Here is a 24,155-nt window from a genome sequence, read left to right on the forward strand (position 1 = left end):
TCCTCTTCTTCCAGTAAGAGTAATACTCAGCTATCTTCACTGTCCTGTGAGTGCACAGCTGGGTGTGTCTGTGTTATCCAATTTAATTTCTGCTTCTGTACTCCTTGTTCAGAGAGTTCTAACTCTGTCTGTTTTTCCCACCTCATGACTTTTTCTCCTAAGTCTGCCCATTTCAAATTTCTATTTTTAGTTAAGCTCACACGTGGCAATCAATTAGATTTGTAAAGCGCTAAAAACTCCTGGGGCAATGAACAGCTTATTACACTGTTTCTTTCTGTGTCCCAGTACAAATTTCGTAATACTAGCCTGTTTGCATGGTTTTGAAACAACTCTTGCTCATATTCTTTATCAGGTCCTGGTCTATTACGGTAATATAGAGTACAATGCAACAAATGCTGTTTGTCAGTGTCAAGGGAGGGGGATTTACTGATGGCTACGTTCATCAGTTCTTCGGTTACTGCCCCTGGACCAGTCATAACCAAGTCCTGGCTGTACCAATAATATGTCTCACCCTCTGGTCGCACTACAAAAGTATCCATTTGTCACTGTGCTTACATACACTGCATGGTTGGGACTACGGCTATGCCAAATACCTGCATTAAGTCTCTGCCCAAGAGATTTACTGGGCATTTTGCAGAAACAACAATTTTGCTTTTCTGGGTCATTCCAGAAATGGGGTCAGTTATTGCTATGTCATGGGAGAGTGGCTCCCGATACAGCTGTCCATTAGCTGCTTTTACTAGTATGTAATCTGGTGATTCTGAATCTTCCGGTAATTTGGAAGGATGTATCAGGGTCTGTGAAGCCCCCCGAGTCACACAAAAATTTGACTTCCCTCTCTTCTACCAGAAGCGTAACTTCCGGTTTTGTGTCTGCTAGGTAGAGCTCCAAGCTCAATAATGCTAAATCCAAAATTTCATTTTCTTCATCATCAATGAATTCATGTACATCCTCTACCCCTTCTGTCATATCCTCTACCCTTGCTACCACACTCGCGCTTGTCTTTTCTTGTTTTTTCTCATTCAGTGATTCTTGACTATCATATAGTCATTCCTCACCCACCTTATCTTCCATAGTTACCTTTTTATTTAGCCTGCAATCCCTTGCCAAATGTCCTTTTTTCCCGCATTTAAAACATTCACCCCTTTTCTTTCTTTCTTCAAAATCTTCTGACCATTTGTCAGATTGTTTGTTTCCCTGGGCATTTTTCTTACCCTTTTTCCCGGTTTGTACTACAAAGACTTCTGACCCATCTTCTACTGCAAATACTTGAACTTTCTTTTTATTTTTGCTATTAAAATGCCTTTCGGCATGTCTTGCATATTCAAGTAATGACTGTAATCTACTTGTATGATGATCTACCATGTGCTTTGTAATAAAGCTGCTAATGGGAGTAATACTACCTATTAAGAATGCATTCTTTAGCTGCTACTCATATGGGGAATCATGTGTTTGATCTTCGGGTATCTGCATTCCGCAGTGGTTATTAAAACACTCTAATAATCTAGCATAATATCTATCAACAGTTTCACCTTCTTGTTGTATGCACTGATTAATGCAAGTCCAATCAGCCCTAGGCTTCCACTTTTCAGAGATTCGGTCTGTCAGACCTTTTACTCTGTTATCCAATTCTGCATTACTATGTGGGAGTGGTCTGAGCTCTGCGTCACGAGGATTCCAGTTGCCACTGATCATGTGCCAATCTGGACCTACAATTTGTCTAACTGCTTTTTCTACTTCTTCTCCATTCAAATGGTAACTTAATCTCATACCCTGTAAGTCTTCTAAAAATTTTCTAAAATTAACCTTCAGATGGGGAATTCCCTCTGTGGCTTTCCAGATATCTTCTGGTGTCCACGGTCTATAAACTAAGAGAGTCATATCCTGTCCTGCCTGTGGATTCGGTACTTCTATGAGTGGACATATTTCTTCCTCACTCATAGCTTGCAAATTTTTATTCATTTCATATAATTCAGTTTCCCCTCTCAAGTTGCGTGTTCGAGACCTAGTCTCGATAGGATCCCTGACAAACGGTTGTGGTTTTGTAGAAACAGCTGGGTATAGCGGAGGTGGATCGGCTTGTCCACTTGCTTCATATTCTGGTAAGGGAAGCAGAGGGGGCAGAGGATGGGCCGTTGCTATTACCAAGTTATTATCTTCTTTGTCTAAGAACATTGCTTTTGAATTTTTAATTTTTTGTTCTCTGCGATTTGTCTCCTTAAGCCACCTATGTGCCTGAGGGACTCCTAATTGCCGCTGCTTTTTTAACTGACCTTTCGCATCTGTTTTAAGTTGTCTAACGAGTTTAACAAGTGCAGGTTTATCTAAATTACCATCAAATTTGTATTTTTCAACCCATTTCGTATAGTATTTAATATATCGACACGCTGTAATTGCATATATTTCGTGTCTTCGGTTAGGGATGGGTCTCGGGAATTTTTTGTGCACTGATTTCCCATGTTGCCTTAGCTAAGCTGTAAATTGTTACGTAACCCTTCTTATCATGTGGTACCACAGTTCTACACCTTTTCACAGTTTATCTAGAATAACTGTCTACCTATTCTGTTTCCCTGATCTATGACAATACAGTAACCTTTTTGTCCCTGATCTGCACATGCAAATCCTCCTGACAAAAAACAGTTCTGTAACTAGTCCCTGATCTAAAACAGAAAAAGGTAAATTCCTCCTTACCTGCCCCTCCGTGAATTGATCCACTGGATCGTTGACTCGTCCTCCAATCCCAGATCACAAACAGTGGCTGGCCTCTTTCGAACGACAATTCAGTCGGAGGTCTTTCAAAGCAGAAGAGCCAATTTGGCCTCTTCTCCATACGGATACATGCCTCCGGGGCCCAATTCTGACCTAGGCCTAGAGCGGGAGGTACTTTCCGGTCCGAAGGACCAAACTGTCAAAGGAAAAATATACTTTAAAAATGATCAAAACACGGTAGGTTCAGGTTAAGGCACTTTAATCTTGCAGCAAAGAGACAAAAACATGCTATTACAGAGTTTGTCTAACTAGAAACAGGAAATGCTTTCATTTTTATACACTTTCTAATAAGACATTGCCTACCAAGCTGACGTAGCAAGTTACAAGTCTTTTCATCGTCACTTGTTGACCACCATTCTCATGAATTTCTGCTGATTTATCAATTTTTGTGAGAAACTTCTTAAGGAAAACAACGTGGCCTTGGTTACCACTGGTTAGATACATGTTATGTTACCATTCAAGGTACTATGGCTAATTCAAGCACAAAGCTAGCAGTTCATTTCTCTAATAATCCTTTGTCTACTTTATCTCCAAGCTTCTACAGCTGTACATGTTCTCATACTTAGAACAGAGCTGATTGTTTAGAATCATTACATTTACAGAATATAGCATTGTTCATTCATTCGTTCCTGAGCTAGCAGATAAGCACCTGCTTCTCAAGTACATTTCCAAAAGGCATAAACATGAATATTGCTGTGCTAGCAGTTACTAGGTCAGAGGGCATCTTGCAAGTTTCAGAAAGCACACTGCAGTTTCAAAAAGCATCTTTTTCAGTTCTCATATGAAACTCAATTTGTATATAAAACAGTGCATACAAAATAGAATGAAAAACGTGTTAACTCTTTTAACTACTAATTTGCATTAAGCATACACACATTAATACATATTTTTCTAACAATAGCTCTCCAACTGAAGTTAAATAACAAGTCATTTCCATATACTGCAGGCAACACCTACTCATTAACCAATCTAATGTCATAGCAACCAATCATGGTTTTTAGAAATGGCAAGCCTCCTTTACTCAGCTTATAGTAAGATGTCTGTTCTCTAATATTGCTTTAAGTGGGACCATTGTATTAAGGCCTGGGGGGCAATCAGCCCTTAAATTCACTATCCAATTCACTTTGCACATTTCAGTGTGGTTCGTTATATCTCTGCCCCTTGAGTCTGTGGCAGTACATTCTAAAGCTTTAAACATAAAGCTATGATCAGGATAAGATGCAATGTTGTCAGCCAGCACATTCTTTAAATCCTTGTGCTTAATATTCCTCAAGTGTCGCATAACTCTGTCTTTTAAACGCAGGTGTGTTTTCCAATATAGAGCACTAAGCATTTCTGACTGGTTGCTGATCAACTTCGTATAGAATCAGCCATCTAGTAATTCTAGCAGTATTGTGTTAAGCCAGGAACCAATGGTTAATCTCTCTATAGGTACTAAACTTAAAGAAGGAGCAGTACATGCTCCCTTGATGCATCAGTTACTGTTTTTTATAAAGCAACAGAACCACAGGAACCCAAGGACATCCAGTCAGGAAAGGAAAAGGAAGACATTTACCTTTTAAATGCTAATGAATGTGAACTGGTTGTTAATTTATCAAGGTTTTCATTAAATCCAGAGCAAATACAGGTTCTAAATAGTGGTCTTTCTTTTATTCCATCACTACATTCAGATCTCAATGAATTTGTCACTGACCTGAAACTTTTTGGGAGGAATATTACACTCAAAATGATTTTTGGGAATGAAGGCTATAACAGACAGAGTGTACATAAGAAATGAGCACCTTTGTGCCTGTTAACTACCCTACAGTGGCCCTTTTTTATGCTTATGTGAGAATAAAGTAAGCAAGTTTAGGGGAGAAGGGAAGATAAGTGGACAGTTTCATAATATGACATTTAATGAGAAAGAAGCATTATTCCAACTTAAGAACAATCAAGATATTGTCATCAAACCAGCTGACAAGGGAGGGGCCATCGTGATAATGGAGTCCACCTGTAAAGACATAACATGCAAGAAATGCTGACAGATGTACATACGGATAAAAATATTAAGAAGCAAGACTTGGATAGGATGATCGCAGTATTTCAGAATACTCTTATGGATTTATTAATGGAGAGACATCTATTTAAAGATTTATTTGATTTTTTTAAAATCAGGTATCCAACCATCTCTAGTATCAGTGGTTTACCCAAAATACACAAGACTTTGGATGACCCCCGCTAAGACCGACTGTGGCAGGAAGAGGCTGGATAACCGAACCACTATCCATTCATGTTGAAAATGAGCTGAAGGAGGTCCTACCATTAGTGGATAGTGTTTTAAAAGACACAGGGAACTTTTTAGAATATTTGTCTGTGAAAACCAAAGATATGGATAATTTTTCAGATTTGATCCTTGTAACCAGAGATGTTAATAGTCTGTTTACAGTTATACCTAATGGCTATGGAGTGGAAGCAATTAGAGAGTGTCTTGTATAAACAGGATTTGATTCTGACTTAATTTGCTCTCTGCTGGAATTAACTCTGGAATAACATTTTTGCTTATGGGAATAACTATTTTTGGAAATATGGGGGGTAGCTATGGGTACCTCTTATGCTAATAGTTATTCAAATCTAGTCTTAGCACAATGCGAGAAGAATCATATTTTGAATGCCATCAACCCCTGCTTTGGACATTTGGTGTATTATGGTAGTTTTGTGGATGATATCTTTGTCCTTTGGAAAGGAGATGAAAGAGAACTTGATATGTTCACAGAATATCTGAAAAACACCACGGATTTCCTTGAATTTAAGATAGCTTATTCACAGGAAGAGATTAATTTCTTGGATGTTAAAGTAACCCTACAGCCTAGGCTAGGTCTACATATGAAAATGCACAGGAAAGATACATGGAAGAACCATTACTTGCACAGAAATAGTATGCACTCAGGTCACATTTTCAAACATTATGGAAAATCAAGTGCAACGTATACCTAGACTCTGTACTGAAAATGCTGATTTTGAAAAGGAGCAGGTCACCTCTGTAAACATTTGAGAAATAGAGGTTACCATAATAGAGATCTTACTATGAGATGTACACAACAGGATATAAGGTCCAATAAAGGTTGTCCCTATTTTAATGGACAAACTACTGCCAGAGTTGAGGCCACTGCCTCTAACGAAAGACCTTGACCCAAGATCTAAAATGTATTCTAACTTACAGTACGGATAGCCAAAAGATCTGTGATATGGTCAGAAGGTTTTGGCCGGTGTTGACAGAAGATGCAAAAGTGAAAAATATTGTTGGATAACAACCAAGGTTTGTATTCAAGAACAGAAAGAACATTAAAAGACTGCTGTGTGGCAAAGATGGCTTTGAACAGAAAAATACTCACCAGAAGAAAGGGACGGTCAAATGTGGGAAGTGTAAAGCCTGTCCTTATATAGATAACAGCATCTTTTTGTGCATCATGTATTTGGAATTAATTACCTACTGAAAGCTAGTGCAACTGGCAATACGCAGCATTTGGTCTACCTGGCAACCTGTTGGAAATGCTTAGTGTTCTATATTGGAAAAAGGGACCAGCGTTTAAAAGACAGAGTTACATGACATAGGTTCATAGGTGCTAGGGCCTATACAAGCCTAGGCAAAAACAAAACGAGCCAGCATACAGTGACCTGAAAACACTTTAATGGTAATAAACCATAAAAAACAACAAAAGACATAGACCGGTTTCGGACAGATCAAATCATAGCCTTCATCTGTGTTGGCCATTGGCATGTAAAACAGATGCAAAACATTAATAATCAAACTTAATGTTACGTGCACATATGCTATGTGCAAGTGGCGCACAGCGGCACCCAAGCATGGGATCTGTTAAAATTAAAAATTTTAAAGTGTAAAAGGGGAATATTTAAGCTAAAAGTAAAGTAAATTCCCCATTATACTGGCCAGCATGCAGACTCATACCATGTCAGGTAAAAGTGGTTGCTAAGGATATAGGCTCTTGTGTAGTGTTATAAATAGGGTCTAGGTAATTAGGTGTATGCAAATTAGCTAAGTTTACTGAATAGCAAAATGGGCCACCATGTTTGCAGGGACCTAACCATGTAGGGGCTACAATGCAGTGGTGTAAGCAGAAGAGGCAGCTGACATGAAAAGGGTGTGTGTCATGCTTGGTGTAAACACATTGCAGCTTACAAGTCTGGAGAAATGTAGTACTAAAACTGGGGCAAAAGGACAGAAATAGGATAGCTTTTAAGTATTGCTCTTACAAACTAAGAAAGTTGATAGAATGACAGGTTTTTATATATAAATTTAAAATGGTTGTATATTTTTTCCAACTGCATTTGTATCATGAAAGGGCTATATAGAAATGTATAACTGTAAATTTGGACAGCTCCATTAGCTTAGTGGTTAGAGTTTTAGCTTTGCATACAGTAGTTCATGGTCTGAACACCAAGACAGGCCATTCAGCTTTTACTTAGGAAAGCACTGATAAATAATTTTATTTTATTTTATGATGTAGTAATTGATATTTGCTAACCAGGGTAGTGTAGCTGATCCAAATTTCCAGTGTCAGTGGATATATGATGTGAACTCACCCATGTAAACACAAGTGTCCCATACAGTACAGTCACACCCCAAGGTAAAGTAATCAAAGCACATGGGGGACATCATATAATGTAAAACATAAAACACTTAATATTATGTCAGTAATGAGTAATTAATGCCAAATTGGTACATTTATATAAATCAAAACTTGCTTAGAAGTTTAATTATAAGCAGCATTCAGCCCAGCTAAGCAGATGTGTGAACCACTCAGCATTTCTGAAACCAGATAACCACAGCTGAGCAAAAGGGTGTGTCTGAGGCCGCTTAGCTATGCTTAGCTGGAATCAGAAATGCTGAGTGTGTTTGTATCCAGGGGAGGGCCCTTTCCACTCAGCAATGTTCCCACTAGCTGCAACAGTTTTAAAGGCCTAAAACTGGAGGAAGCGGAGAAAAAAAGAAGAAATAGCAGACAAAAGTAAAATCAACTATAAATGACTACTAAGGCCTCTGCCACTCACAGTGGTGCTTTCAAATCCTTCAATAATGTAGCTGGCAGGTGAAATGTATCCTAGTCAGCCAATCACACAGACAGCATCTGCAGCACACCAGTATGCAAACACCCATTAATCTGATTTCCCCACATACTCAGCACCATTGGAGTACACACTTGGGAATTTTAACTGACAAAATGATAGGGGCTGCTGCTGCTTTGCTACATCTCTACATGCTACATACTGAGGGTGGTGATGAGGATGATGCTGACAACTGGCCCAGACTGAGGAGGAGAAGAGTGTTCAGACCCAGGGTAACCTGTCAGGGGCTACATGAGCTGGAGATAGTAAAGCGCTACAGGGTGGACAGGGGCATACTCCAGAAACTCACAGAGCTCTGTCAGCCTCACCTCAGATGCAAAGCCAGCAGTGGGGAAACCATCCCAGTTGAAACAAACATATGTGTAGCCTTAAGAATACTAGCTACAGGTACTTTTCAAAGACCTACTGGGGACATCATGGGGGTCTCACAGACATCTGCATCCAGGGAACTTCACCAGTTCCTGGGTGCCATGCTACCACATGCCAGTGAGCACATTTATTTCCCCAGCACCTCTGAGGAGAAGGCTAGCAATATGCATCTCTTCCACCATGTAGCAAACTACCCAGAGGTGCTGGATGGCATAGACTGCACCCATGTCCACATCAAAGCACCACCTGGTGAAGAGGGTAGAGTCTATGTCAACCACAAGGGCTGTCACTCCATCAACTGACAGGTCATGTGCAATGTCCAGGGCATTATTATCAATATGTGTGCTAGCAGCCCTGGCAGTTATCATGACTCCCACATCTGGCATGCCTCACAGCTGTACCAGGCATTTGTCAGGGAGGATAACCCATATGGCCATCTCGTGGAGGATGCTGGTTATGCACTGGAACCGTGGATGATGACACCCATCAGAAATGCGCACACATACACACACACACACACACACACACACACACACACACACACACACACACACACACACACACACACGCACACACTGAAGAACTCCATAATAAGGCACACACACAAACTATAAACATCACAGAGTGTGTGTTTGGGCTGCTCATGTCACAGTTTCACTGCCTTGACATATCTGGAGGAGCCTTGCAGTACTCTCCAGCCACATATGCACACATGTTTATAGTATCTGCCATGCTACACAATATGATCCTGTGGAAACAGCTGCAGCAGGAGCAGCACAGGGAAGGGGGACACATCCCCCCTCACCATTGCCAATTTCCTCTCAGGTACAGGGAGACTTGGAAGAGGAACCCCCTGAGCCTCTCCCTGTAGGTAGATGTAGGCATGCCTAGTACACCCTGGCTTTGGCAAAGGGGCAATGCATAGCACATACACTAACACTCTAGGGACCCAGGGACTGACACCTCTCTCTGACTCGCACACACAGTAAAAAGGACGCCATACACATCACACTACCTGTACCTTACCATGCATAGGTTGTGTACTGTGGGAATCCAACACAGGCAGCCCTCAAGCACTGTCCTCACAACTTCTGCAGGCACAAGGTAATTCATTTATTTTAACAACAACTTAATGCTGTATTATGTTGTGCTAGCAAATCTATGATATCTCAGCATGTATGCAAGGGAATGGGTGGACTATAGGGATAGCAGCAGGCAACTGACAGCTATGTGGGACAACAGGAAATATCTGCCAAATGCTGGCTTTTCCACAATATGCAGTAGTCCCCTAGGTGACCAAACTCACGGCAGTATATATGGGGGAACTAACAAATTGTGGGGTCATAGGTCACATGCATGGATATTAATGTTGGAGTCCCATACACACCTCTCAGCCTCTCACAGCTAGTCAGTTGTACAAAGCCAGAAAGAAATGTGTGGCAAAGGCCCACAAATAGGGGCAATGATGAAATATAACACTTACAAACTTACACACTGATATTATAGCAGGTCTTGTAGTTGCCTTAAGTCTCTGAAGGGTAAGAAGTCTGAAACTTGAATGTCTGTCATAAACTGTCTAACTTTTGGTCTCTAGTGATATGCCAGTATTCTCCAAGACAAGCACAATACTATGCTAAATGGAACTTAAATGTCAAGCAAACATCTGCACAGTCTGTGGAAATGTGTACAGTTGGAGTTATGCCCCACTCCCACCAACACACCCGTCTTCCCATAGAAATTCAAGAACATGTATGTTTATAGGGTAATAGCAGCAAAGCACACATTCTCAGGTCTGTCCCAATCAACTTGCTAGCTTGTAGCATGTCCACAATATGAAGGGGTAAATGAGCTCTGTATATGCTTGCTTCTTACTGTCAGGAAATAGGTAGCACTTACTGTTGGCTGTTGTGGCTTAGTGGTGTAAGTACAGTACTGTGGCTGACAGGATCCATGTTTCAAGAATTTATGTGAAAACTATGTTGCATGTCAGCTACACCTATGGTAGGAGTAGTCCAGAAGTCAATATTTGTTACTGCAGGAAAGCTGGATCACTGAGGGACAGGGAGACACACATCTGGATAGTATACACCTGGGAGTTACCTACACAGTGCCTAGTAGGACAGAAGGTTTCTGAAAGTCAGTCTAGTGCCAGGTTATAAATAGCTGCCTCCTTACTATGTCAGTAATGACACCAAGTCACTGGGCACCAGCCATACCCTTGGAAAGCCATGGTGTCACTGAAGAAGCACAAGTATGCCTTGTATATCTGGTCTGCTTATCATAACATTGCATTTGGGTGCCAAACGAGTTGCCAAACAATAAAGGTTGATGTTAAAACATCAATGGCAGACAGTGAAGAAGCAAACGGCATACCCATAACAAAATGCAAGCTAATACACAACCATTCTCCCAACAGTCTATGTTTGGCAGAGCAATATTAAAACCCTGTCCCCATGTGTGGGCCTGTATCTGACTGTTATAAATATATGGGCCTGGCCAGATGTCAGTGTGTGATGGTTTGACAGCTATGGCCCACATGTAGCCTTATAATAACATTGTAACACAAACTGTCTTAGGACCATAGCAGATGTAGGGATGCACTGTTGGACAGCCTTCTAAACAGGTTTTGTCCTTCTGACTTCTACATCTCAAAATATGACTACAACCTTCAGTGGAAGCTATCAGTAGTTACACCCCAGCCCCCCGAGGATGCAGACAAATATGCTGAAAAGTGTGTCCGCGTAGCATATAAGTACCTCTACAACTGCATGGACACAGCCTTACACAACAGAACTAAAACCTGCTTCTCAAGGATACACAACCTTCTTCTAGCTTTTCTCGGTTAGGGGTCACCACAGTGGATCTCCTTGACTGCTCATGATTGGAGTTTTACAGTGTCGAGTTGCCAGCCCAGCACCCAACCTTCCACAGAAGGCACACACATGCCCACACTCATGGCCAATTTAGTGTCCAATCCACCTGCAGCATGTCTTTGGGATGTGAGGGGAAACCGGAGCACCCGGAGGAAACCCACACGACCACAGGGAGGACATGCAGACTCTGCACAGAAGGCACCCCAGCTGAGAATCGAACCGGCGTACCTCTTGCTGTGAGGCAGCAATGCTAACCACTGCATCACTGTGGCCGCCCTTCAAGGATACACAACTCATGTGGTGGAAATCCTCTATTAACAGGCTTTATAACTAAAGGAAGCAACTGTTGCCCAATGGTAAAAGGGCACAAATTCCCATTTGGAAAACCCCATCCTTAGCCTCAACAGGCAAAGTAGATCACTAGTGAAATCCTCCAGAAACAATTATGAATTGAAGCAAGCCTCTGAAAGGCTAACCACAATGCCTCTTTCAGTTATGTCAGAAACCTCCATGGCTAAGGCCAGGTCTGTTCTGAATTACTTCTTAACAGTGCCACTTACACTCATCCTGTTTACTTATCCAACCGTGCTAGCAGATAGTTCCAACCCAAACATCACCCCCCCTGTCCCCCCAAAGGCACATTCCACATTCACAATACTTGCCCTGCACCTCACATCTCTGTAGATCCCCACGTGTTATAGTCCTTATCCAAGCCAAACAACACAGTGGCCATGGGACCTGAGAGCATCCCAGGCTGTATTCTGCAACATCACCAGCAAGAACTAGGCCCACCATTGAGCACCCTACTCAGCCATAGCCAAAGTACAGGCTTCATTCCAGAAGAGTGGAGAATTGCCATTGTCATCCCTTTGCACAAAGGTGCTGCCACTACTGAGCCTGGAAACTATTGCCTCATTAGCTTGACAAGTCTGATCTGCATGATTATGGAGTGTATTATTGTGCACCTCATAAGCAAGGACATAGGCAATCTCCAAGAACTTGACTTCACCCAGTTCAGATTCGTCAAGGGTAAATCTTGCCTGTTGAACCTGCTCTACCTCCTTGAGACTGTCACCAAGACACTAGATGAGGGGAAAGTCAGTACACACAGCTTAACTTGACTTGGCCAAAGCCTTTGACACAATTCCCCCTTGAGCATCATTGAAAAGCTGACAGAACTTGGTATCAATCCCTAGGTCATCATGTGGGTGCCTATCTGGCTCACTGATAGGCCCATAAGGTCGAAATAGGTACAACAACCTCAGATAGCAGACTTGTCACTACTGGTGTCAACCAGGGATCTGTCCTGGGACACATACCCATAACAAAATGCAAGCTAATACACAACCATTCTCCCAACAGTCTATGTTTGGCAGAGCAATATTAAAACCCTGTCCCCATGTGTGGGCCTGTATCTGACTGTTATATATATATGGGCCTGGCCAGATGTCAGTGTGTGATGGTTTGACAGCTATGGCCCACATGTAGCCTTATAATAACATTGTAACACAAACTGTCTTAGGACCATAGCAGATGTAGGGATGCACTGTTGGACAGCCTTCTAAACAGGTTTTGTCCTTCTGACTTCTACATCTCAAAATATGACTACAACCTTCAGTGGAAGCTATCAGTAGTTACACCCCAGCCCCCCGAGGATGCAGACAAATATGCTGAAAAGTGTGTCCGCGTAGCATATAAGTACCTCTACAACTGCATGGACACAGCCTTACACAACAGAACTAAAACCTGCTTCTCAAGGATACACAACCTTCTTCTAGCTTTTCTCGGTTAGGGGTCACCACAGTGGATCTCCTTGACTGCTCATGATTGGAGTTTTACAGTGTCGAGTTGCCAGCCCAGCACCCAACCTTCCACAGAAGGCACACACATGCCCACACTCACGGCCAATTTAGAGTGTCCAATCCACCTGCAGTATGTCTTTGGGATGTGAGAGGAAACCGGAGCACCCGGAGGAAACCCACACGACCACAGGGAGGACATGCAGACTCTGCACAGAAGGCACCCCAGCTGAGAATCGAACTGGCGTACCTCTTGCTGTGAGGCAGCAATGCTAACCACTGCACCACTGTGGCCGCCCTTCAAGGATACACAACTTATGTGGTGGAAATCCCTAGTAACAGGCTTTACAACTAAAGGAAGCAACTGTTGCCCAATGGTAAAAGGGCACAAATTCCCATTTGGAAAACCCCATCCTTAGCCTCAACAGGCAAAGTAGATCACTAGTGAAATCCTCCAAAAACAATTATGAATTGAAGCAAGCCTCTGAAAGGCTAACCACAATGCCTCTTTCAGTTATGTCAGAAACCTCCATGGCTAAGGCCAGGTCTGTTCTGAATTACTTCTTAACAGTGCCACTTACACTCATCCTGTTTACTTATCCAACCGTGCTAGCAGATAGTTCCAACCCAAACATCACCCCCCCTGTCCCCCCAAAGGCACATTCCACATTCACAATACTTGCCCTGCACCTCACATCTCTGTAGATCCCCAAGTGTTATAGTCCTTATCCAAGCCAAACAACACAGTGGCCATGGGACCTGAGAGCATCCCAGGCTGTATTCTGCAACATCACCAGCAAGAACTAGGCCCACCATTGAGCACCCTACTCAGCCATAGCCAAAGTACAGGCTTCATTCCAGAAGAGTGGAGAATTGCCATTGTCATCCCTTTGCACAAAGGTGCTGCCACTACTGAGCCTGGAAACTATTGCCTCATTAGCTTGACAAGTCTGATCTGCATGATTATGGAGTGTATTATTGTGCACCTCATAAGCAAGGACATAGGCAATCTCCAAGAACTTGACTCCACCCAGTTCAGATTCGTCAAGGGTAAATCTTGCCTGTTGAACCTGCTCTACCTCCTTGAGACTGTCACCAAGACACTAGATGAGGGGAAAGTCAGTACACACAGCTTAACTTGACTTGGCCAAAGCCTTTGACACAATTCCCCCTTGAGCATCATTGAAAAGCTGACAGAACTTGGTATCAATCCCTAGGTCATCATGTGGGTGCCTATCTGGCTTACTGATAGGCCCATAAGGTCGAAATAGGTACAACAACCTCAGATAGCAGACTTGTCACTACTGGTGTCAACCAGGGATCTGTCCTGGGACACATATTGTTTGCTATCTACTTGTCAGAAGTCCAGGAAAAGACAAAAGGCCTGTGGGTGACCAGATTTGTGGACAACTGTAATTTGGTGCTGTCATTGACTTCCCAAATGATCTTAACATACTTCAAGATGGTCTCACAACAAATGACTGGTGCAAAACTCATGGCCTAAGGTTAAATGCAAAACAGTGTATTATCATACCATTCATCATAAATACAGCCCCATACTGATTACCACATCAGCAGCAAACCCCTAAGCACACAACCTGTGCTTGGAGACCTGGGTATACAAGTCAACAACAATGGTCATGTTTGACCATCAAGTAGTGGCTGTGGTCAGAAAAGGCTTTTACTTGGTTCATGTCATAAGTAAATGGATCACATCCAGAAGAAAGGATGTTATTACCTCTATGTACTCTTCTCTCATTAGGCCAATAGTTGAGTACAATGGCCCATTTGGTATGTACCTCTCCAAACACTTGCACCAACTGGAAAGGACACAGAAATACCTCACAAAGAGAATCCATGGCCTCCAACACCTGTCCTATGTGGACAGACTCAAATCACCCTCACTCTACTCTGTATCATACAGATTGCTCAGAGTTGACCTGTGTCTTGGCTATAAGACAATCTCAGACCCTGCTCTACTACAGATGCTCCATATCCATAAGTCTAGCTCCTTGCGTAGTACACAATCAAAAGTATAATATCTAATATGTTACATTAATAAACCCTCCTGGGGAGTTAGATGTGTCTCCCACAGGCTGACCTGTCTCTGGAATACACCCCCCCATACATATCAAACAAAGTAAGCTGCTGATCCTCTTCAACCACATCCTTGATGAGTGGATGACCAACCAAACATCTGTCACAGGGGTGCCACCTGTGTCCCTCATTGACAGGGCTGACAGCTGCTGATTGTGGTGTCTCTCCTGGGGATATACTCTGGGCTAGCCTTGTAAGGGCGTCCAGAGCCATTAGTCTAGTAATCTCAAACCACAATTGTAGAACAAAGTTTATGCAGATGACAAAGCCAGTAATATATCCTTTAATAAAAGCACAAAAGCCTCTCTAGCACCTTGGCATAAAAGCCTTCCAGGAGATCCTCCTGGAAGGCTTTTATGCCAAGGCGCTAGAGTGGTTTTTTGTGCTTTTATTAAAGGATCTGTTACTAGTCTAGTAATCTCCTCTGATCCTATGAACAGGTACAGTCAGAGGTGTGAAGTCCATAAACCTGTGTGTGATGTTATGATGTCTACCCCACTCACACCAGACATATACAAATACATAACAGCAGCAACTGTGCACAAAGCCCATGACTGCACTACAGAAGGATAAAGAGACACATATAAGGGGAAGGGGAACCCACTGGCCAGACAAATGGAGAATGTGCACACCAGAACAAATTGTGCAGTAACATAGGTGCCATGCACTGCATGCAGTCAGTAAACGTCACCCATAACTAAACAACACACACCCACACATGTGGTGGTCCCCAACAAATACAAACCCAAACAAAGGACACCTCAGAGCCAAACACACATGAAAACTCCATAAACCTCAAAACCACATACCAGGCATAGCCCACTTAGCAGTGCCAGGCAACCAATAAGGCCCAACCATAAACCCAACATATTACTCCATAAAAGGCTATATTGTGAGACACACAGATGTGCCCCCTATCAGGCTGCATAAGGAGACTGTAATGGTTACTTGTTTGTCAGGTGCCATCATCTGCCATCTCACACATGCACTAAAGTCTCTCCACAAAAGGTACTGTTCTAAGTGTGTCCTAGTCTATGTTGGTGTGACTGACTTCAGACATACCTCCCTGGACTATAGGAAGACAGACATGATTGAGCTTGCTGAATATGTGTCCCATGCAGCTATGTAACTAGGGTTAAGCAGTATTCTACTGTCACCCAGAATGATGTCTCAGTACAAACAAAAAATGAATGACATCACAGGGTATCTTACTTTCTGATGTTGTCCCAGGGAGATCCAGTCCCTGACAGTCTGGGAATATATAAGTGACAGACCATGCTGCTTTGCTATAGATGGCCTGCATATGTCTCAGTAGGGTTTCAGACATCTGGCAAAGGCATTTGCCTCCCCCATTGTGGCTGTTTTAGGGAAGGTCATGGCAGCGATACTACCAACATGAAACTCACATCAAAATGCAAACTAACGGTCATGGTGCTAAACACTGGGTGTCTAAACATGAAAATGCACTCACTACAAGCATTCTTAACTCTGGAAGATGCTGACAATTGTGCACTCACATAATCCTGGCCCACAGCTGTGGAGAGCAAACCATCCTTACATGGTCACTCATCTTACCATACAGGCAGACCCTAAAATGTGGCCAGACAAGCCAAAGGAGGTGGACTATAAATATAATATGAAATAGACACACACCTCCAGGCTGGTCCAATAGTCTGATGCACATGAGAGACTCCAGCAAAAATGTAACTGTTGACAAGACCCCTATTCAAATTATAGGCAGCTACAGGTCAACATATTCCACTCAGGATGGCCACCCACCTATATGTCCCTCTACCAATCTATCAAGATTCAACCCTGATCCTGGCTGACTTTAATTACTCAAATATATATTGCAAATACCAACCATGCCAGAAAAGACAACAGAGATTCCCCCATCTTCTCAATGCTAAATCCTTTAGATGGCTACTTGATACCCCCACAAGATATGACACATGTGTTGGAAGTGGTAGTAACCAACATGAATAACCACAGCAGCACACCTGTGATATCACCCTCCCTGTCCAGGTCCGACAAAAAGGCGACTGAGTTCAGTATCACCATCTCCCCTGTCTACCCACTAGTTATAGTAAAATGGTAATGTCTCCCTAGCTGATCACAACCACTTGTGGGATGGTATAAACAGCTGCACAGCCTCCACCCCCACTGGAGAAAGAAACCGGCACCAGTGTCAAAATGTGCACCAAGTACTATACCAGCATAGATATATATATATATATATATATATATATATATATATATATATATATATATATATATATATAGAGAGAGAGAGAGAGAGAGAGAGATACATGGAATCAGGAATACATGCCAGGACAACATTATCCTTCGCAAGGGAGAGTACACCTGTCTGGAAACATCTGTGATAAAAGAACTATATAACAAAAGGATAACATTACAGTTCAGGCCCAAGAAGGAGCAGGTGCACAACTGGAAGAAATCTCTCCTTAGCCTGAACAAACAACTAACAGCATTACTGAAATCCTCTAAAGGCAACTCCTAACACCAAATTGCCCACATCTAAGACAGACAATCAGAAGGCCATCTTCACATATGTCTGCAGTCTCAAAGGAAGCTCCCAGATCTGTTCAGAACTGGTGGTCAAGGACAGCATATACACAAAAGCTGCAGATATAGCCAATCTACTGGATGACAGATTCAGTGGAAATGTCTCCCCTCTGCCCCCACCACCAGTAAATCAGGACATCCCCAGTATCTGCCCACCCACCCACCCCTTATCACTATGGAACAAGGTATCACTGGCTTCACAAAGGGAAAAAGACAGCCTCCATGGGATCATTACATTCCCGGCTTTACCCTATATGAACTCGGGCACAAACTGTTAGCAACATTAGGTACCCTACTCAACCAAAGCCTGAGTACTGGCTTTGCCCCAGCTGAGTGGAGAACAGCCACTGTCATCCCTTTACACAAAGGTGGGTAACTCATCCAGGGACAAAGAGGTCACAAGATCCATTTATCCCACCCTTATAAGGCCATTTACTGTGTACACCCCCCTTCAGCATGTACCTCACAAAGCACATGCAGCAGCTGAAGAGACCACAGAGGTTCCTCACCAGGAGAATCTGGACCCTCAAACACATACCATACACAGATAGGGTAAAAGCACTATCCCTCTACTCAGTTCCATACAGACTCCTCAGAAAGTGACCTCTGTCTGTCATACAAAGCAACCCAGACCCTGCCTTGATGGGCGTGCTGCACATCTGCAAGTTAAGTCCCACTCAAGCAACCTGTAGATGCAGTATCAGCCTTGTCTGTGATATAAATGGGAGTTGTAGGTGTGACAGATATGTGTCCCACAGACTCCCCCATCTGTGGAATACACTCCATGTCCACATCAACTGAATACCTCAATACCCCTTGTGAAGTGCACCCTGAATAACTGTGTGGGAAACAGACAACACAGTCCTGTGATTCTACCTTTTATCCCTGCTGGACAGGGACTTTGGGTGCTGACATGTCTTAACATGGGCTACACTGTCGTCTGCTAGGGTTATAAGGGCTTCAAGGTCAATAGCCTAGTAACCTACTTTTAATCTATGAACCTTTAAACAAATGTCTGTCAGTGCTTCAACATATAACTATATACAGCTGTGCCACTGGCATACCAGGAAATCACAGTGCTATGTAGAATATACCACATATTGTGGAAATCTCTGTTCAGTACAATGCACTCTGTACTCATACCAGGATAAGACATTTCAGTTAAGAAGGCTACCACACAACCAGGAGATTACTGACCAGTATATGAATGTGGTGCTGGACTGTTTACACAGCTTAATCAGCCAATTGGCTGTAGCCACATGTCTCAACTGGCTGGATTTGGCCAGAATGTCTATACTTTGGCTCATAATTTTGGTCTGCTCATGATAAATCATGTATGTCACTGGTAAGTCACTGTGGTGATCTGAGGATCTATGTCAGTAAGTAATGACATACATTTCAGTGTCAGATGTCATATATGTTAGAATATGTCTGCTAAAACAAATCCTGTTACTCTAGCAACTTTCTAACTCTATAAGAACAATATTTAAAATATATCCCTGTGTTTGGCCTATTGTCCCCCCATTTTGACAGGCTATCCCCGGAGTTCTTGCAGTAACAGGTTGACAGTTATGTCTGTAGCACACAAAACCCTAGACCGGAGTATAGATATCGCTAGAATGGGCTCCCACATTTACTATAAAAGGTCATACTGGGCTTGCTCCTACACTTAGAAAATTACAGCCCATGTGTAAGCCCACATTGGTCTATACAACTGTATTGTGCAGATCTGTCTTTGTATACAGACAGCTCTGTACACCTTAACTGTCTCTATCCACACTCATCACACAGGATTACCCCCAGTTATCTCTAGGTGACCTACATGTGCTATATCTTCATCTTTGGAGTGTGATACACATACATATATATGGGCAACATATAAACATATTTCAGGCATACACACACATAGACATATGTGGAAGAGAGACATACAGTAATAGAGAGAGGGAGGGAGATACAGACAGAGAGAGAGAGAGTGCCATGCACAGAGACACCCTGACAGGCATAGAGTATTGTCATGTTCCAGACAATTGAACACCAGTTGTAACTACTGGCATGTGCCAACATGAAGATGAGCTCCATTGTATAATAGTAGTGATTTAGGAGTTGTAATCTCACAACACCTGAATGTTTACATGTGTGTCTCTGTGTGTCTGTGTTTGTAGGTTAAAGGGTTTTAGGCCATTCCCACCCAGTACACTACCCATTGACCTGCTTTAGCAGTCCTGCTGATATCATTGACCTTAGAAATACCTTGGGACAACCCTCACCCTTATAAGCTCTGTGGCACTTGCAATAACTATGTAACACTAGAGTACCAATAGCTAAACTGGCAGGGGTTCTAATCTGAGTTCTGGCAAATGTGTATGTTTGTAGGTGACATTTTTATGAGGCCTTTCCCACCCAGTACACTTCCCATTGCCTTACTTTACAAGGGCTGCTGATGTCATTCACCTTAGTAGCACCTTTGGACACTCCTCAGCCATCTATGCTTTGTGGTGCTTGCGATAAGTGTGTAGCACTGTAGTACATGCAACGAGATTGATAGGAGTTGAAATTTTGGTACTAGCAACTGTGTATCTGAGTGCATTTGTGTGTGTCTGAGTCTGTGTGCGTTTGTAGGTTATGACATGTTGAGGCCTGTTCCACCCAGTAAACTCCCCCCATTGCCATGCTTTACAAGAGCTGCTGATGTCCTTCACCTCAGAAGCACCTCTGGACACTCCTCAGACATCTAAGCTTTGTAGCACTTATGATAAGTGTATAGCACTATAATAATACAACTAGATAGGTAGGGGCTCTAATCTCGGTACTGGCAACTGTGTGTCTGAGTGTATTTGTGCGTGTTTGTAGGTTATATAATTTTGAGGCCTGTTCCACCCAGTAACTCCCCCATTGCCCTCCTTTACAGGGGCTGCTGATGTCATTTCACCTTAGAAACACGTTTGGACACTCTTCAGCCATCTGTGGCACTTGTGATATGTATGTAACACTATAGTGCATACAACTAGATAGGTAGAGGTATAAATCCCAATACCGGCAACTGTATGTATATATATATATATACATATATATATATATATATATATATATATATATATATATGTGTGTGTGTGTGTGTGTGTGAATGATGCATATTCCATGTGGAGGATGGTTCTTCTGTTTTGAGGCCTGTTGAACCCCTCCCCATTGCATTACGTCACAGAGATTGTTGATGTCATCCACCGTAGATGCACTGTTTTAAACACTGTAAGCTGTACCACTCCACTGTACAACTTATTGCAGAATGACCAGATGTTTGCCACATATATGTAGTCCATGTCTCATACAAAAGAGGATTTCTGTCAAATCATTCTCAATTAATTGAGGGATGATGTCAGAAATATTGACAGACATATGCATTTCATATGTCATACCCTACTGAAAGGTCATGCTGATGCAAAAGCTGTTACCCTATCAGTTGTCTAGGTATGTAAGAGAAATATGTGAATTGTATCTCTATATTTTGTGAGTGCATCCCACAATTAATGAAGGCTTTGTCCAGGTTAATTGGTGTATGACATTGTGAGGCATGCCTCCAGCAGATAATCACCATGGCACATGCGATAGGTATGTAGCACTATAGCACAGATAACTAGATATGTAGGGATTATAATCTGAATATTGCCAACTATGTGAGTGTATGTAAGCAGAACACCAGGACACCAAAACGAGGATCCACAACGATATAACAGAAACGATACTCCACCACAGCAATTAAGGAAGAAATTACACCAAACGTGAAGTGAAATCCTTTTATTCCAGCAAAAATTCCAGACTAAGCGCTTTCACCAGTAAACTGGTATCATCAGAGTCTGCTGAAACAGTCTTCCATCCATACTTAAATAGCAACCAAACATTCCCAATCATTCAATTAATTAAACAATTAACCATTTAAACCTTTCCTATCTGATGTTAAAGGAAAAGGAACCCTTTTGAAAATAAAAACAGCAGTCTGAAAAACATTTAAAAATTATATACATAAAATAAATCTATAATTTTTCCTAATAAATATGTATAAATTTATAAATTTATATACCCAAATAATCCTTTGTTACAAGTACATATCAACTTATATATTAAATACTTTAAACAAAATTTGTGTATAACTCAATTATATAATCCATTAAACTGTTTATACAAAATTCATCTCAAATATACAATATATAAATTAAAATATTGTACATGTCAATTTATTCAAGATCAAAAAATAACCAATAGACTATATTATATAGTTGGAATCCTATAAATTGTATGTGAGTGTATGTGTTTGTGCATGCATATCCCCTGTAGCAACATGGCTGCTGTCATGCCTGCCTATGTGTGTGTGTGTGTGTGTGTGTGTGTGTGTGTGTGTGTGTGTGTGTGTGTGTGTGTGTGTGTGTGTGTGTGTGTGTGTGTGTGTGTGTGTGTGTGTGTGTGTATGAGATGGTTATATTATTTCGTATACCTGTTCCACCATGTTAATTCTCCCATTGGCAACCTATTCAGGGCCTACATATGTCATCCACGTTAGAAGCAATGTTACACATTTTATAAATCAATACCACTGTTGCACATGCAATACATATGTTGGTATGTAGTTTAGTTAACTAGATAATTAGGTCTTCTAAACACAAATGTGCCCTCTCTGTGTGCATGTGTGTTTCAATGCATGTCCACATGCAGCATTGTGTGTGTGGGTGAGATGGTTATAACATTATTATGGCCTTGCAACCCCTCCAGTGGCAATCCTTACACCACCTGCATATGTCAACTACCTGAATAGTAGTGGCAGACACACCTACACTATATAGACTCTGTGCCACTTGTGTCATGTATATAGCAACAACGTAGGTAAAACTAGCCAGGTAGTGGTTGTTCTCCCAACAATGATTGGTGTGTGTGTATATATGCATATCCCATTGCAGTGGTGTGACTGTGTTAGGGCCACCAGCATACCTATCAGGCCATCATAGAAATACACCTGGATAAAGCCATACAGAAGAGTTAGACAAAAGCCAAATCTTAGGCTCAATATTTACATATTGCCATGACACACACATCAAAACTGGACAGCAAAGCAGCTTGTGCATTAGCATGCATCCCCTGAAGGTTATGTGTTATGACCTGACAATATTCATTATCATTGTTTAACATTACTCTGTCATATTTTGCCACATATGTACCACAAAACCACAATGTCATGGGGAGTGGAACAAACTTATGTGGCAAACATTAGGACATTTTGCAACAATATGTAGAGGAGAGAGGTATGGCCACCATGTGTATCACCCTGCAGGTTGCAGTCCATGTTTGGCCACATGTCACCTGTGACAACGACTCAAGCAATACAGAGGTTCCCATAGTGTAGGTCAAGAAACATACCCTTAACAATGTCTACTAGTTATATAAAGCAGTTATTTCACATCAGAAGCACCTGATTGTTATGACAAATAGCAAAAGCAAGGGTAATGTGTATCCAAGAAGCTGTCATATTAGCCAACCCAGGGAAGTCCTGTCAGTTGCACTTCCCGTGGGTATAGTATGTCCCGGCAATTGTCATGGTACTTCAAGATGTGTAACACAGTCCACATTTGATAAGATGGTGAACCCAATCTGTGTTGCATATGTGTGTGCAATATGTAGACCTGTGGAGGTCCTGTGACAAGCTGCTGCACCCAATGACCCACACGTATGTAGGCATGAATGCTAACTGCCACCACTCACATATGTAGGTACTGTCCAAGGTTGTACGTAGTGTGCTGTCTGTCATAGACACACAAATTGCCTTTAACACACTGCTATGGGGTCATACAGTGGGTATGGAATGTTGCCAACATCCTGGACTCATGCTGAATGTGGACAACAGTACCATCATACCATATGTCATTGACATGGCCACAATATGTCTCACATCAATGGCTATGCCATCAAAACACAGACAGTGTTGACAGACCTGGGTACTCAGGATGATAACACTGCCACATTCAGGCAACAAGTAGTGGCAGTGTCATGAAAAGGCTTGTACATGCTTTACCACATTGGTAAAGGGACTGCATCCATACAAAAGGTGTATGTTACCTCTGTTAAGTCCTCGTTCATTACTACAATACATTATCAGTATGGCCATTTTTGGAATGCAACTATGCAGACAGCAGCAGTAAGTGGAAAGGGTAAGTTAACACCTGCAAATGTTATCCATGGCCTTCAACACCTGTTGCACATAGACATCCCAGATTCAGTACCACCCCACTCTGTATCTGACAGGTTTACCACAGGTTGTCTGTGGCATGCCTAGATGGCAATGTTGTGCCCAGCCCTTCAACATCTGCCCCATAAATGTGAACATAACTCTGCAAGCATTACCAGCACAACAGGCCAGAATCACATATGAGACAGCAAAATTATCTGCTGAATAAACATGCTTGTCTACCACAGGCTGCCCTTTTTCAGGAAAGCACACCCCATTCATGTCAAACACAGTATCATGCAAACTGTACTTACCTGCATCAAGGTT

Source organism: Protopterus annectens, chromosome 8.part0 (assembly GCF_019279795.1).
Source record: "Protopterus annectens isolate FY-2018-M chromosome 8.part0, PAN1.0, whole genome shotgun sequence".
Taxonomy (NCBI): Eukaryota; Metazoa; Chordata; order Ceratodontiformes; family Protopteridae; genus Protopterus; species Protopterus annectens.